Source organism: Vipera ursinii, assembly GCF_947247035.1.
Source record: "Vipera ursinii genome assembly, chromosome: 2".
Lineage (NCBI taxonomy): Eukaryota > Metazoa > Chordata > Lepidosauria > Squamata > Viperidae > Vipera > Vipera ursinii.
In genome coordinates, this window is record NC_139513.1 from 184,567,121 (window position 1) to 184,584,430 (window position 17,310).

The 17,310-nt window shown below is 43.3% G+C and overlaps 1 long non-coding RNA gene across 1 annotated transcript in view; it reads left to right on the plus strand.

Annotated features, from left to right (window-relative positions):
• The window catches only part of LOC310635498, an 838,887-nt gene that overhangs the window by 139,693 nt on the left and 681,884 nt on the right, over positions 1-17,310 (plus strand). The window lies entirely within an intron of this gene.

Here is a 17,310-nt window from a genome sequence, read left to right on the forward strand (position 1 = left end):
AAATATAGCCTAGTAGTAAATTAAAGTGACTGGAATGACATGTATGTATAAAAGAGGAATGTACTTGAAGTGAAAGTGGGAGGAGGCCAATTGCAATGTCCTATGTTCCAGCAACAACAGCATGACTCAGGAATGTGACTCTCCTCATCCTTAACTTTGGGAGGCAAGCTTTTCCATTGACTAATTGTTCTAACTGACAGGAAATTTCTCTTTAGTTCAGGGTTAGAGCAATCTTTAATGAGCTTCCATTCATTCCTTATTGTCCTATCCTCAAATGGTTTGGAGAATAAGCCAGCCCCCTCTTCTCTTTGGCAGCCCTTCATATACTGGAGCAGGGCTTTTCAACCTTTTCCCCATTGTACCACTTTTAGGATATAGCAACATCTGAGTACCACCAGTCGCCTAGCAAGGTGTCAAAAACTTGATGACCCAAAAAAAGGAAAAAATGATGAAGTATAGGTACTCCTCAACTTACAACAGTTCGCTTAGTGACTGTTCGAAGTTACAATGGCACTGAAAAAAGTGCCCCCCAAGCCACAGCCAAGCAAGAAACCTGCCTGCCTGCCTGACAGCGCTGTTCCTCCTGTCCGAGGTTTTCATTGTTGTGAGCATTTCTGTTGAGGATTGGCAGCAGAGGTAGGGTGGGGGGGTGTTTGGTTTTTTATTCCCCCTGTCTGCTGGGTGGTTGCAGAAGGTTTTGGTCACTTCACATGACCCTGGGACACTGTGACTGTCATAAATAGGAATCAGTTGCTAAGCATCTGAATGTAAATCACAAGATCCTGGAGATGCTACAACATTCCAGCTGATTGGCACTTCTTCTGGGCTCAGAAGCACCAGGATCAGTGCCGGGCTCCATCTGGAGCCTGGCACTGATCCTGGTGCTTCCACTGAGCCCTGACAGCCCTGCAGCTCCAGCCATCTCTCACTCAGGCTTGTGCGGTGCTGCCACCAGTACAGCTCATTCCCCTCCCCAGCTAACACTTTTCTAGGATGGTCGTGTACCACCTGCCAGGTGCCAATGTATCACAGGTGGTACCCCTACCACTGGTTGAAAAGCCCTGTACTAGAGGATAGTTATCATATCTAATCCTTTACTTTGTTAGGCCAGACATATCTACCTGTCTTAACTGTTTATCATAAGGTTTAGTCTTCAAACCCCTTAGAAAGGGGGGTGTCAAACTACCAGCCCACAGGCCGGATGCCATCCAAATGCCAGCAATGGCAAAAAAGTCACAATACATCATGACACATCACGTGATGTTGCTGTTAGATTGTGAGTTCTGGACCGCATGGTCAAGACTCAGGACAACAGGATATCTTGGGAGGTATAGCTACTCCATGCTTCCATCCACTTTTGTATAGTGCTCTGATGTTCGTCCAGCAGCTTAAGCGCTGTGAGGAGTGGTGACTTTAATCTTGACTTTAATCGACATCTTAAGAGATCAGAGGTATAGAGATGAATGGGTAGAGAGGAGTTTAGCAGGATCTTACTATACTCCCAAATGAGAGCTTCTTGTCGTCGTAAGTGTGAGGGAAGTATGTGGCTAAGAACTGGTAGCCAGTGAATAGGTGTAGATTTTATGCACCCAGTAATTAATCTCATCGTATGGTTGAGTTGAACATCAACAAGTCTTGTATGTGAGCTGTTTATCCATACAGGTGCGCAGTATCCGCTACAGAGTAGCAAAGCCCAAGGGCTGCGCATCGAAGAGTTGGAGCTGAAGCTCCCCAAGTTGTTCCGCATAGTTTTTGCAGAATGTTGTTTCTGCTGTTAACCTTGGCAGCCATATTCTGAATATGTTTTTTAAAAGACAGGGTCCTGTCTAAGGTGACCCCTAGATATTTTGGAGTTGCCTCATATGGGAGTAATTTGTTATTTAGGTATACATTGAGTTCTCTTTTTGCCAGTTTATTATTAAGGTGGAAACATGATGTGACTGTCTTACTTACACTTGGGATTAACCTCTATTGGTGGAAGTATGTGCTCAGAGTTGTAAGGTCGGCTGTAAGTACACCTTCTGTAACTTCGATGTCCTTGTGGCTATATGCTAATGCCAAGTCATCAGCGTAAGAGAACTTTGTTGATAGCGTGGGTGGTATATCGGAAATATATAAGTTGAATAAGGATGGGGCCAATACAGAGCCCTGAGGGAGTCCATTATTCAGATGTCTTTGCTTACTAATTTTATTGCCCATGATGACTTGAAAGGTCCTTGCTGAGACTTCCGGTGGCGGCGCGGCGCCGAAGACAGCCTTCCCGGGCTGCCCGCGGCTCAGCTGTTTGTTTTTTCGCCCGAAACAGCGCCGATCAGCTGTTCGGGCGAAATTGAAGCCCCCTCCTCGGGAGAAGAGGAGGGGGTGAGGCCCCAGGTAGGGGTAGAGTTCTCCGGGGCCGCCTGAGCTTGGAGCTTGGGCGGCTGAAGGATCGAACTCCCCCGAAGCCTGGGTTGCTCCCAGCTGGCCGGCGTCTCTGCTCCGAACTTCTTGGAGCAGAGCCAGGCGTCTGCGAACCATCCCTGCCTGAAGAAAGGACTATGATTTAAAGGAGCAGGCAGAGCGGTACAAGAGACAAAGGTGAAGAGGTTTATTTTACTATACTCTCTAGCTTGTTGGACTTTTTAAACTTTAAGTGAAAGTGCGTCATAATTGAGGACTAAAAGATGGCGGCGAAACCTCCCCCTAAAACTCTTCGGAGTGGTGGATCCTCGCCAGTGCAACAATCATCATTACAGGCATTGCACCCTCCTGAAGCGCTGACACCGAAGGATTTACGAGATGCTCTGGATAAACTTTTGGAATCAATCAATCAATCAATGGCTGACAAATTTGCGCAGATGGAGGAGAAATTGGAGAAATTGGAGGAGAGAATGGAAGAGAGGATGGAACAGAAGTTCAGCATGATGAAGGTAGACATTTTGTCTTCAGTGCATAAAGTGGCGGAATGTGTGGAAGAATTAGATGAAAAAATGGATGATCTGGCTCAAAGGAATGCTATATTAGAAGTAAAGGCACGGGAGAATGAAAATGCAAGAGACAAAGTGGAAAAGGAGTTAAGCTTAGCCCAATATTACCAGATGCAGTTTGCTATCAGAATTAGAGGTTTAAAAGAGGATATTAAAGAAGATTTAAAGCAGCTGATCTCTGAGGCTCTTGAAGTGGTATTAAACCAGCCAGCATCTGAAATAAGAGCAGCTATGGATAAAGTGTTCCGGGTGAATTCATGGATTGCCAGACAGAGAAAGTTGCCTAGAGATGTGGTGGTTTATTTTGCAAAAAGAGAAATCAGAGACCAAGTTATACAAGCTGCCTATGATGCTAAAGTGGTGATTGCTGAACAAGAAGTCTTGGTTTTAAAAGAAATTCCTCCAAGGATCTTAAGGGGAAGTAAGGACTATACATTTCTCGTGCATGAGCTTAAGCAAAGAGATATAAGGTTCAGATGGGAGATTCCAGAGGGGCTGATGGTGATGCATGAAGGTAAAAGGTACCGGCTGATTACTGTGAAGCAAGCGCGTGATTTCTACAACAATGTCTTAAAAGCAACTCCATTAACACTTCTGGAAGCTGGAAAGGGATCTGGAGAAGGAGAACATCAAGAGGATGAAACAGAGGAAAGTGGTGTTGGAGGAGATCAAGTTACAACTTCTTTGGATGATCCTAGAGAGCAAAGAGTAACGCGTGCTGCTTTAAAAAGAGCAAAGAAAATAAAAGAACAAGATCAGCAAAAGTCTTCAGATTCTTCACAACGTACATATAGTCAAGCTGTGGGAGGAGCACGGCCTAAAGAAGTTAGTCCTATCAAAGCTGTGGTCCAAGAGCTTCTGGAGGATATGCATGGCAACTAAATTTCTAACTTGGAATGTTAATGGACTGAATTCACCGCAGAAGAGGAAGAAAGTTTTTCAATATTTAAAACAATTTAAGATAGATGTTATATATTTGCAAGAAACGCATATTAGAGTTTTGGATCAAAAGCATTTACTGAACTCGAGACTGGGTACGCATTTTGTTGCCTCTGCAGAGAATAAAAAAAATGGAGTGGTTGTTTATGTTAAAAGTGCCTTAACAGCAAACTTAATTGAAGCAGATAAGCATGGAAGATATGTTATGATTGAGCTGTTGTTAGAAGGTAAAAAGACGCTTCTAGTTGGATTATATGCACCTAACCAACAACAAGCTGATTTTTTTAGCTTACTCCACACAAAGCTTACCCAGTTGGATTATAAATCTTTTATTTTTATGGGAGATTGGAATGGTGTTCTGGATGTACAGTTGGATAAGGCTGGAGCTTTTAAGCGCATTCCAAGTCATGCTAGACTGCCTAAATCTTTTTTTGAAATGAAGGATGACCTGGAATTGCGAGATATCTGGCGTGAGAGACACTTGCAGGAGAAGGATTATACTTTTTATTCTGACAGACACCAATCTTTTTCGAGGATTGATTTTATTTTGTTGACTAATGATTTTTTTTTGAGAACTAAAAAGGTGAAGATATGTGCAAGAACTATCTCTGATCACAGTCCAGTTTGGTTGGAGATTGATAAGGAGAAAAGAGACAGGCGCTCGTGGCGCGTAAATGAGAATTTGTTTAGAAATCAGAGAAATGTGGAAGAATGTAAACAGCGGATGAAGGATTTTTTTGAGATTAATATGAATAAGGGTACCTCTATGGATATGGTTTGGGATGCTAGCAAGGCCTATATGAGAGGAGTGTTGATATATATGAATAATAGACATAGACGTGCAGTGGAAACTAGAAGGAAAGAACTGGAGAATGAAATAAAGGAAAAAGAAAAGGCTTTGATTTTGAATTCAGAGGATGTGAAGATCAAGGAGGCTATTAGACTGTTAAGAGGACAATTTGATAAATTAATGGCAGATCAAGTGGCAACCAATCTGCGGTTTGCTAGGCACAATACTTTTTGCAACGCTAATAAACCAGGCAGATGGTTAGCCTATAGACTGAGGAAAAAACAAAGGGCCTCTAATATAGACAAGATTGAGTATAAAGGAAGGGTTGTGTTTCAACAGAATCTTATTAAGGATGCTTTTGTGGATTTTTATTCGAAATTATATACTAAAGAGGAAATTAATGTGAAAGATATTGATAAATATTTGGAGAATGCTAGCATCCCGGTTCTTACGCAAGCACAAAAAGAGGGGATTAATCAACTGATTACAGAAGAAGAAATTCTTATAGCAATTAAGGAACTGAAGGTCGATAAGGCGCCAGGCACGGATGGCTTGACCGCGGCCTTTTATAAAAATTTACAATTTGAGATGATAAAGCCGTTAAAGGAACTGTTTCAGACAATTCAGAGGGGGGGAAAGGTGCCACCGTCTTGGAAGACAGCTTTCATCTCTTTGATTCCGAAGGAAGACCAGGATGCTACTCAAGTTAAAAATTACAGACCGATATCGCTCTTAAATACAGATTATAAGATATTTGCTAAGGTTTTGGCTAATAGACTGATGAGGGTTCTGCAACAGGTGATTCATGGGGATCAAACGGGGTTTATTAGTGGTAGGCAAATGAAAAATAATGTGAGACATATAGTTGATGTGTTAGAGTTTTTGGAAAGGCACAACCAGATCTCTGCAGCGCTAATCTTTTTAGATGCTGAAAAGGCTTTTGATCAATTGAATTGGCAATTTTTGTTGAAAGTGTTAGATAAAATGGATTTTGGGGAAAAATTTTTACAGCCGATTAGGGCATTATATCAAAAACAAACTGCCCGAATTATAGTTAACAATAGCCTGACAGTAGCATGTAATATTGAGAAGGGCACAAGGCAAGGGTGTCCGTTATCGCCCTTGTTATTTGTGTTAACATTAGAGATACTATTGGTTAAGATTCGGAATTCGGAAAAAAATAAGGGGATACAAGTTGGAGATCAGGACTATAGATTGAGAGCATTTGCAGATGATCTGGTTGTTACAGTGACCCAGCCAGAGAACTCTGTTGTGGACCTGATGGAGATAATAACACAATATGGGAATGTTTCTGGATTTAAAGTTAATATACAGAAAACTAAAATTTTGGCTAGAAATATGACAGTTTCACAGAAGGCTCTCTTAGAAGGATTAACTGGATTTGAGATTGTTAAAAGGGTTAAATATCTGGGGGTGATTTTGTCGCACTCTAATACAAAGCTATATAAAAATAATTATGAAAAACTATGGGGGAAGATTCAAAAAGAACTGGAGAGTTGGCAAAAATTGCAACTGTCTTTGTTGGGACGGATTGCAGCAGTGAAAATGAATGTCCTGCCCAAATTTTTATTTTTGTTTCAAATGATACCGATTCTTAAGAAAGATTCCAACTTGGAGGAATGGCAGCGTGGTATCAATAAATTTGTGTGGGCAGGGAAAAAGCCACGAGTTAAACTTAAGATAATGCAGGATACTCGTGAGAGAGGTGGCCTTAAACTGCCTAATTTTAAATTATATTATGAAGCTGCTGCATTAGTAGGAATAAGCGATTGGATTAATTTGACGCAATTGAGGTTATTAAATCTTGAGGGCCATGATTTGTTGTTTGGCTGGCATGCATATTTGTTGTATGATAAAAAGGTAGATACTGTGTTTAGGATGCATATTTTAAGACAGGCATTGCTGAGAGTTTGGAAGAAGTATAGACATAAGCTAAGCAGCAAGATACCATTGTGGGCAATTCCAAAACACGCAATAGAAAATATACATGCTGGTTTCAAACATGATGTGACTACGTACAAGGAAATTTTAAGCTTGGAAAGGAACGTTTGGTGTTTGAAATCATATAGCCTCTTGCGAGAAGAGAAGGTTGTTCAAACCTGGTTTCAATATATTCAATTACAGGCCAGGTGGAAAGAAGACCAGAAAAATGGATTTACAATGACTGATGAAAATTTGACAAAGCAGATTAGAAATCAGGGACCAGCACATATTAAACGGATATATCTTGCATTGATAGAGATTGACTCGGAAACAGAGCTTGTTAAGGATTGTATGATTAAATGGGCCCAAAACATCCAGGAAGCTATTACAATGGACACATGGGAAAAGATTTGGGTGAGAAACGTAAAATTTACTCAAGCTCAAAATCTAAGAGAGAACTTTTACAAAATGTTTTATAGATGGCATCTAGATCCTAAAAAGCTTGCAAGTATGTATCCGAATTATCAGCCTAAATGTTGGAGGTGTGGTGATGAGGATGCAACATATTTTCACATATGGTGGACATGTAAGAAGGTTAAGGCTTTTTGGATAAAAATCTGGTGGAATATGCAGAAGATTTTTAAACAGAGGATAAAGTTTTGTCCGCAACTTTTTTTGCTGGGAATAATTGCAGACGCTACAGTTGTGGACACCAAGTTGATGTTGAACTTAATTACGGCGGCAAGACTTTTGATAGGCCAATATTGGAAGAAAGAGGAGTTGCCGACCATAGAAGAGTGGACTTTAAAGGTTTCCGACCTGGCAGAGATGGCGAAGATTTCGGCCTATTTGAAAGATCATTCGCAAGAACGTTATATTATGGAATGGAGAAAATGGATTGAGTTTATCCAGAACAAGTATAGGGTTAAGAAGTTTTATGTAGCATTCGAATAAGTCTTCCTTCGTTTCTCTTTCTTTTTTTTATTCTAGTTTTTTATATATATTTAATATTGTTAAGGTGTGTTTTATCCTATATAAGCTAGAGAGTGATGGATTTTAGAACTTATAGTTGTTAGTATATGGTTGTTTATGATTGCCTTTTTATATATATATACCTTGTATTTAGCTCTGGGAAGTCGGGGGGGGAGGGGGGGTGGAGGGAGGGGGGGAGGGAGGGAGGCTGGGGGGAGGTAGGGGGGGTATAGGGAGGGGGAAGGGGGGTTTTTTAAAGGAAAACTGTATTTTAAAACTTTTCAATAAAAAAAAAGAAAGGTCCTTGCTGAGAGCATGTTATTTATTAGGTGGCCCATGGTACTACAAGGGACAGCGTGGAGGAATTTGCTTAATAGACCATCCCTCCACACTGTATTGTATGCTGCTGTGAGATCCACAAATACAACAGATGTTTTCAATTTATTCTGATAGCTGCTTTCAATGTGGCTAGTAAGACTAAGGACTTTATTGGCACAGCTCCGATAAGATCTAAACCCAGCCTGTTCAATCGGTATTTGTTCGTTAATTTTCTGTCCAATTCTGTTAAGTATCAGCCTTTCAAGTAGTTTATAACAAACACTTAACAGAGCAATGGGGCAATAGTTTTCTGGCTTGTTGCTTTCTTTCCCAGATTTTAATATGCCGATTACTTTGGTTCTCTTAAATTCTGGAGGGAGCTTACTGGAAGTTAGGATATCTGTGTAGAATTTTGCCAGCCATTCTCTTGTGCGAGGCCCAGAGTGGATGATAAATTCAGGCATTACTCCATCAAAACCAAGAGATTTTCCAGCTTTGACATTCTTCAGGGCAGTATCTATTTCAGCCACTTGGAAGGGTCGAGCATATTCCTGGCTAGGTGAGCACAAAGTTTTTAAGTGCTTTAGTTCTCTTTTCACTAATTTAGTATGTTTCTTATCATGGGGTACTCTAGTTAAGTTGACAATTTGAGTTGCTACTTGATCTGGAGTAACCTCTTGTTGTTTGCATTGAGCTGGTTGGTCTCCTCCCATTTTTTTTCAGTAGGCTCCATGCCTTCCTGCTTGAGTGTTTAAAGTCTAGTCCAGATGTAGTTTTCTCCCATTTCTGCCTGCATGCCAGGTCATGAAGAAGTTCATCGGCTATCTCAGCATCACCATTCTCTAGATGTTTTTGGTACAGGTTTTCACAGGTTTCATTCCATCCTGGGATATATTCTTTGCGGAAGCCATGTGGGATGGATTTTTTAGCTGATGTGCACGGTGTAGTATGTTGTGCTAAAAGAAACTGAGCCAACCTTTGATGCCAGTCGCCATTGATGATGCACCTCAGTGCGTCCTTTGTTGTTCTCACCATTCGTTCTGCCATCCCTTTAGACGATGGATGCAAGGGCGCTGATGTGATGTGTCTAATCAAGTTGGCCTTGGTGAATGCCTGGAAATCAGCAGATGTGAATTGTGGGCCATTGTCAGAGACCAACACATCAGGCAACCCATGAGTGGCAAATTGCCCCCTCAGCACTTGAACAGTCTTTGCAGTAGTCATGCTAGAGACTGGAACCACTTCTAGCCATTTAGAGTGACTGTCAACTACTACTAGGAACAATTGTCCCTGAAAAGGTCCAGCAAAGTCAATTTGCAACCTAGACCATGGTGTGTGTGTTGCTTCCCATTTGTGAATAGGGGCCTGAGGCTGATCTGGCCTTGTTCTCTGACACATGTAACACCCTGCTACCTGCTCCTCTATGGCTTTGTCCAGACCAGACCACCATAAATAGCTTCTAGCTAGTGCCTTCATCCTTACAATGGGCTTATCCTCAATAAAATGTGTGATGATTGAGTCACTGGACAGTAGTAGTTTGAGGCTAGTAAAACTCTGTTCATGGATCTTGGTCCAATTCTATGGGGTTTTTTTTATCTAACAGTCTGTGTAAAGGTTCTGCGATTGCAGCTTTGTGGGGCAAAAATGCATGATAAAAATTAAGTAACCCCAGGAAAGCCTGCAATTCTGCCTTGTTGGTGGGTGTGGGAGCCAATTTAATTGCCTTTACCTTGGAGTCAGTAGGGTGAATTCCCTTAACATCAATCCTGAACCCTAAAAATTCAGTGGAGGCAACTCCAATACTGCACTTACTTTTTTTAAGCTTGAGCCCAGCAGTGCAAAATCTGCTTAACACAGTGTGCAGCCTGTCAGCCAAGATCTCCTCAGATTCCCCAGCAATGAGGACATCATCAAAATAAGGACACACGCCAGGAATATCCTTCAAAGTCCTCTCCATGACTTCTTGGAAAATTCCAGGAGCTACTGAAATGCCAAACTAAACGGTTAACGTGGAAAGCTCCTCTATGTGTCACTATAGTTTGAGTGTCTGCTGTTTCTTTGGAGACAGTCAGCTGCTGGTACGCTTGCGCCAAATCAAGCTTAGCAAAAACCCCGCCACCTTGGACAGCGGAGAGAACCTGCCGGACCATCGGAACTGGGTAAGCATGCGGATTCAAGGCTTGGTTGATTGTAGCCTTATAATCAGCACATATTGTGGTCAGTAAAAATTGTGAACTCTCTACCATACAGATAGTCATGGAATTTTTTGACTCCTGACACAATTGCCAGAGCTTCTTTGTCAATTTGTGCATAATTTCTTTCTGCCTTTGACAGTGTCCGGGAGTAGTATGCAATTGGTCTTTGTTCCCCATTGTCCTCAGTGTGACTTAATACTGCGCCCACTCCATAATAATAATAATAATAAGTTGGAAGGGACCTTGGAGGTCATCTAGTCCAACCCCCTGCTCAGGCAGGAATCCCTATACCATTTCAGACAAGTGGCTGGCCAGTCTCTTCTTAAAAACTTCCAGTGTTGGAGCATTCACCACTTCTGGAGGCAGGTTGTTCCACTGGTTAATTGTTCTAAGTGTCAGGAAGTTTCTTCTTAGTTCTAGTTTGCTTCTCTCCTTAACTAGTTTCCATCCATTGCTTCTTGTCCTGCTTTCAGGTGCTTTGGAGAATAGCTTGACTCCCTCTTCTTTGTGGCAGCCCCTGAGATATTGGAACACTGCTATCATATCACCCCTCACCCTTCTCTTCATTAAACTACACATACCCAATTCCAGCAATTGTTCCCTATATGTTTTAGCCTCCACTCCCCCAATCATCTTTGTTGCTCTTCTCTGTACTCTTTCTAGAGTCTCAACATCTTTTTTACATCGTGGTGATCAAAACTGGATGCAGTATTCCAGGTGTGGCCTTACCAAGGCATTGTAAAGTGGTATTAGTACTTCACCTGATCTTGATTCTATCCCTCTGTTAATGCAGCATAGCACTGTGTTGGGTTTTTTTGGCAGCTGCAGCACACTGCTGGCTCATATTTAAGTGATTGTCCACTTGATGGGGGGACCCATGTACTTTTCCAGCCTGTCATCAAACACGTCTGCAAATTCATTGCAAACGGATTCGAGACGCTTGGGCTGGATGCTATTCACTCCCCCCAACCAAATACCCAGGGCATCAAACCAATCCAACCCCACTAAACTAGTTCTCCACCCGTCAGTCACCAAGATGTCCAAGGGGCCCTGAAAATCCTTAAACCCCACGAACACATTCCCCTGAGTTTAATGGGAGCGTGTTGGAAATCTGACAGTTTTAATGTTGTGGGCTTCAAAGGAACCCTCTTTCTGCTCCTATCGCAAATTCCCTTAACTGTCTCATAAGAAATGATTGAGACTGTGGAACCGGAGTCCCTTGCAGATGGACCTGTATTGTTATTTTTGGCTTGAGTAGCTGATGGACTTCCATGTGAGACACGGACTGCCTGCTCTTTCCAGGATTGAGGGGGTTGAGCCGGCTTTTGCGCCAAGGGGTAACAGTACCTTCAAGTGCTGATGCCATCACTTGTAACTTGTTGAGGCTGTCCCAGCTTAGGTTCCGGCAGACGGCTGCGATGTGACCCGTTTTGCCACAGGAGCGACACTTTGCGGATCTGAACCTGCAAGTCGCCCGCGGATGATTTTCCCCACAGCTGGCACACTTCAGGTTGGGAGAGTTGGCTTTCTTTTGTTCCTTGCTGCTGTAACTGCCCACTGAGCCTCTGCTGGTCAGTGCATGTCTCCTGTGACCTCTGTTGTTCTCTCGCCGTGATGGATGTTTCACCGATCTTTGCTGTACCTCATCTAACTCAGCCTCTCCATCCATGTCTCCGCTTCCGCTGCTCAAAACGCCTTCATGATGGATCATCACACCTGAGCTGTTGCTGGAGTGGTGTGCAGGCTTGCCAGGTTCCATGGCTGCCTCGAAAGCCCTCACCTCGGCCAAAACCTCCTTTAGAGTCATCCGCAGTTTGGCAAGCAGCATCCGTCGGCACTGCTGGTCCCTCAGCCTGAACACCACCCGGTCTCTGAGTCTATCATTGAGATCCGGGAATTCACACTGGTGGGCAGCCAGTCTCAGTGCCGCGACAAAGTGCGAAGTCAAGTGGCCGGGCTGCTGGATGCGCTGGATGAATTGATACCTCCAATACATCGGAGCTCTCTCTGGCATGAAATGCTCAAACAATTTGGCCTTGAGGTCATTATACGAGACGTTCTCAACTGGCGTTGGTGAGCACAGACCCACGGCTGCATCATATACGTCTTGACCGCTGAGACACAGAAGCACCGCCACTTTCATCTTGTCTTCTGTAATCTTGTTGAGCATTAAGAACCCTTCGATCCATCCAAGATGTGCTTCCCATCGCTCAGGTTCATCGATGTCGAAATGAAATTCAGTGGTCCCGAATTTGGCCATATTTCTGGTCCTTGAATGCTGCTTCGTTAGGGATGTTCGGAAGATTTTTTTCTTCTGCTCCATGCGTCTGCAGCATTAGGAGGTTTCCCTGGGAAAGATTTGCCTTTCCCTCCTTCCTATACTTCCGCGCTATTTGAAACACATCCCATTCTCGTCGCCAGTGTTAGATTGTGAGTTCTGGACCGCATGGCCAAGATGGACTACTCAGGACAACAGGATTCAACATAGACACTTTATTGCTTCAGCACAAACTGGCGGGGAACAAAGGGCAACTGCCCCTTTTATATACCTAGCCAGGTATGCTTCGAACCAATCCCAATATCCGGATTTCCCACCAAAGGATGCCCTGACAATTCTGACAGAGCACCCTGCCACCTGGTGGTGTCAGTGGCTTAGCTTTGTGTGACATTCCCTATGCACATAACAGTTGCAAGTGTGACACGCTGCCTTAGAATCTTTGTTGCTCTTCTCTGCACTCTTTCTAGGGTCTCAACATCTTTTTTTGTATCCTAGCAATCAAAACTAGATGCAGTATGCATCTGGGTCAATATAAAAGGGGGGGGGAAATGACCACCCAACAAAGCAGAGGAAATAGATGAACCTTTTGCTAGTCAGCTAACTAAGGTACGTCGGGAGCACATCACAATAGTAATGGGGTCTTTAACTACCCTGTCATCAACTGGGAGACAAACTCTGCACCAAGTGGAAGATCAAACAGATTCCTGACAAACCTATCAGACAACTTTGTCTCCCAAAAAGCAGAGAAGGGAAGTAGGGGATTAGCCATTTTGAATCTAATTCTCACTAACAGAAAAGAAATGACAGAAGATGTTGAAGCCACAGGAACCTTGGGAGGAAGTGATCATGCAATATTGGAATTCAACATTATGAAAGCACAAATAACAGAACACAGTCAAACTAGAGTCTCGGACTTTAAGAGAGCTAATTTCAATAAACTTAGACAGGGCTTGGGAAGGATTCCATGGATGAGAATCCTCAAGGGAAAATAACTCAAGAAGCTTGGGAAATTTTGAAAAGTAAGATAATAAAGGCCCAGTCTAGCACAATACCAACAAAGAGGAAAAACAACAGCTCTCAAAAGAAACCAGCATGGTTTCTTTTCTCTCTGATAAATTGAAAGATAAAAAGGACAAATTTCTCTCTGATAAATTGAAAGATAAAAAGGACAAATATAGAAAGTGGAAAGAGGGGCACATAACTAAGGCAGAATATCAGCAAATAGCTCAAGCCTACAAAGTTGAAGTGAGAAAAGCTAAGGCTCAAAATAAACTAAGGCTTGCGACCAAAGTCAAAATAAGAAAAAAAGCTTCTTTCATCATGTAAAAAACAAGAAAAAAGTTGAGGAAATTATTGGTCCATTAGTGGATGAAAGTGGCAAGAAGGTGACAAGTAACAGGGAGAAAGAAGAACTATTTAACTCATTTTTTGCATCTGTCTTTACACAAAGGGAAAAAAAACAGAGCAACCTATCAAAAATAGTGCCCTAAAAAGCAGAATAGAAACACAAGCTAAGATAGGCAAGAAAATGGTAAGTGAGCACCTGTGCAGCCTAGACGAGTTCAAATCACCAGAACCAGATGGATTACACCCCAAGGTTCTCAAGGAACTGGCAGATGTGATTTCAGAACCACTGAACTATATTTTTGAAAGATCCTGGAGCACTGGGGAAATATCAGAGGACTAGAAAAGAGCTGATGTAGTTCCCATCTTCAAAAAAGGAAAAAAAATAGATCCAGGAAACTACAGACCTATCAGCCTGACCTCAATACCTGGGAAGATTCTGGAAAAGATAAACAATGAATCAGTGAACACCTAGAGGCAAACAAAGTCATTACTTAAAGCCAACATAGGTTTGTCAAAAACAGATCATGCCAGACAATCTTATTGCATTCTTTGACCAAGTGACAAAATTAGTAGATCAGAGGAATGCTGTGGATATAATTTACTTGGACTTCAGTAAAGCATTTGATATAGTAGATCACAACCTACTACTTGATAAGACAGAAAAATGTGGGTTAGACAGCATCACCACCAGGTGGATTTGTAGCTGGCTGACCAGCCATACTTAGCATGTGGTCCTCAATGGAACCACATCTACATGGAGGGAAGTGTGTAGTGGGGTGCCCCAGGGCTCTGTTCTGGGCCCAGTGCTCTTCAACAGATGGGGAACTTATCAAATTTGCAGATGACACCAAGCTGGCAGGAATAGCCAACACTCCAGAAGACAGGTTTAAGATACAGAAGGATCTGGACAGACTTGAACACTGGGTACTATCTAACAAAATGAAATTCAATGGTGAAAAAAGTAAGATTCTACATTTAGGCAAGAAAAACCAAATGTACAGGTCTTGTCAGAATCCAGTTATATTTCATTTCTATCTATCTTCTCTGATATAAAACCAATTCTTACTATCTCCTGGATTCCGTCATACTACTAAGGGGGAGGGGGGTATGCATGGGGTTTTTACTACTTTCACTTTCTCTATTTGCTACAAATTAACCTTTTGTTGATTCACTTTTGGTCTGCTAACCATAACAATGTGGCCATCTGCCTTTTATCCTATGCCCCTCCAAAGCTCTTCTCTTTACCGACAGTGAGGGAAAAGGGGAGAGGGAAAGATGCAACACCTGGGATCTGGGTAATAAGAGGATTGAATTATTGTGCCAACAGAGCTGGACTGATGTTATTTTTCCTGGAAACACCTAGAAATCTGCCAGTTTGAATCGCCTGGAAGAAGTGGGGGGTGGGGGGCTGCTTGGGAGCACTTTAAAACATTGAATGGTGGGAGGATCCCTCAGATCCTGTCTAGCATGCCTACTATCAATTTCTCTTAATAAAAATTCCTGTTGGAAGACACCATTTACAAGAGTTCTGTTTTCTTAAGATGTAGATTGAAGTGGGTCCTTACGTTAGACAGGATCTGCATTAATAGTCAACCTGGAAGGGAGAACCTTGCCGGGGGACTTTGCAAAAAATATAATGTCAGGTGACGAGGCAGGGAAGGGAGAAACCCTCATGGAGATGGAGCCTTTTCCCTGACCGAAAACCTGCCAGCTGTTGGGATCTGAAATGTCATACTCCTCAGGAGAAGAGGTGGTGAGAGACACAGAACCACAAACCTCAGTGGTCAATGGGCATTGGAAAGAAAAGCAACTGGGAAAACAAATCAAGAAACATGACCCTGAGACGGGAGCCCAACCAACCAGAATGGAAGCAGGAGATGGAGAAATCCCTGCACATAAGTGAAGAGGAAGGAAGTTGGGCATAGCACTCAAACTGGATCCTAGAGAAAGCTATCGACCTGATGAAAAGAACCCTCGGCTCCCTAGGGGAGGAGAATTCTGAGCCCCACGGCCGCACCTGCACCTGGAGCTGCAGTTGGAGAGACACGGAGGGGGAATTGGAACCTGCAGTCATAGGGACATCCACTGATCCAGTAGCAACCATTTCAGCAGCCCCCACTCCCCACCAACCCACAGATGGTGATCTGGATGGAAGACAATAGCACCTACAATGAAGGCCTGATCCATTCAAAGATTCCTGCCACTGGACGCAAAATTCAAGGGGGAGATGACATGCTTGGGGTTTTTCCTAACCCAAGTCCTCAACTACATGGAAGAATATGGCTGGCACATCCCTAGCGACAAAGCCCGTATCCGGATTGTGCAATCTGCTCTGGATGGACCAGCCACAGATTGGGTGGTGAATGTGCATGACTCCAATGCCCCAGAGCTCAACGACTTCAACCATTTCATGTCCTCTTTGAGAAGGCAATTTGATGACCCCCTAGCTGATTGCAAAGTCTGCGAAAGAATCAGAATGATGAGGCAACTACCTTGCAATTTGTCTACCACAGCTGGTAGCCGAATATATGCAAGAATTCCAGGCTATTGCCAGCAAGCTAAACTGGCCAGAAGACATACTCCTTAACCATTTCAAAGGTGGCCTAAATTACGATCTACACCAACTCAATGAATGGTACGTCCTGGCAAAGGAAGCAGAGATAGACCTACTGAAGAGGCACCACCGAGGAAAACAATGGAGCTGCTCACCGCCTGAGCCAACGTGCGAGCCAGTGAAGCTATCAGCTATGGCCAAGAAGGCAGTGGGCTGTTTCAAATGTGGGAGAGAGGGGCATCAGGTCATAGAATGTCTCTCAAAAGCCCCCCAGCACAACCCAGACAGATCACTGGCCAGCAAATCCAGGAAATCCCCAGCAAAGCCAAAATAATCCACCATGAGAGTGATAGAGGCTGTGGAATCCCCACCCCTGCCCAACATGGGGAAGGAACTCCACTCTACACTGCAGGTCCGGTGGACACCTCAGACGACAGCTTAGAGGGCAAACCCATGTTAAATGGACCCATCGCACCCATCCTCAAGACAGTGAAGTAGATTAATTCCCTCCATGCCCGAAGCTGTCAAGGTGAAAGCATTAATAGACTCTGGTTGCACCTGCTGCCTCATTAGCCTGACACTAGTGGGAAATCTGGGCATTCCATTGAGGAGGCTAGAACAACCAATTTCATTTGGCCAGTTAGATGGGTCCATAACACGGGGGGTGCCAGCTACCCTAGCAACTTTACCAGTCCACCTATCCATGGGGAACCATGAGGAAGACATAATGTTCGTTGTGACCCCAGGCATGGAATGCCCAATGATTCTAGGGATGGAATGGTTAAAGAAATGGAACTCCTAGGTAAATTGGAGGACAGCAGAAATCAACTTCCTGTAGGGGGACCCTATGGACTTAAAACCCCAAGGGGATCAACAAAATTTAAGAATGGAAAAGCATTCATGGGAGAAGAAAAGGGGCTACCTGAAATACCAGAGGAATACAGATATCTTGCTGAAGTTTTCAGCGAGGAGAGGGCGGATGAGCTCCCCCCCCCACACCAATCCAT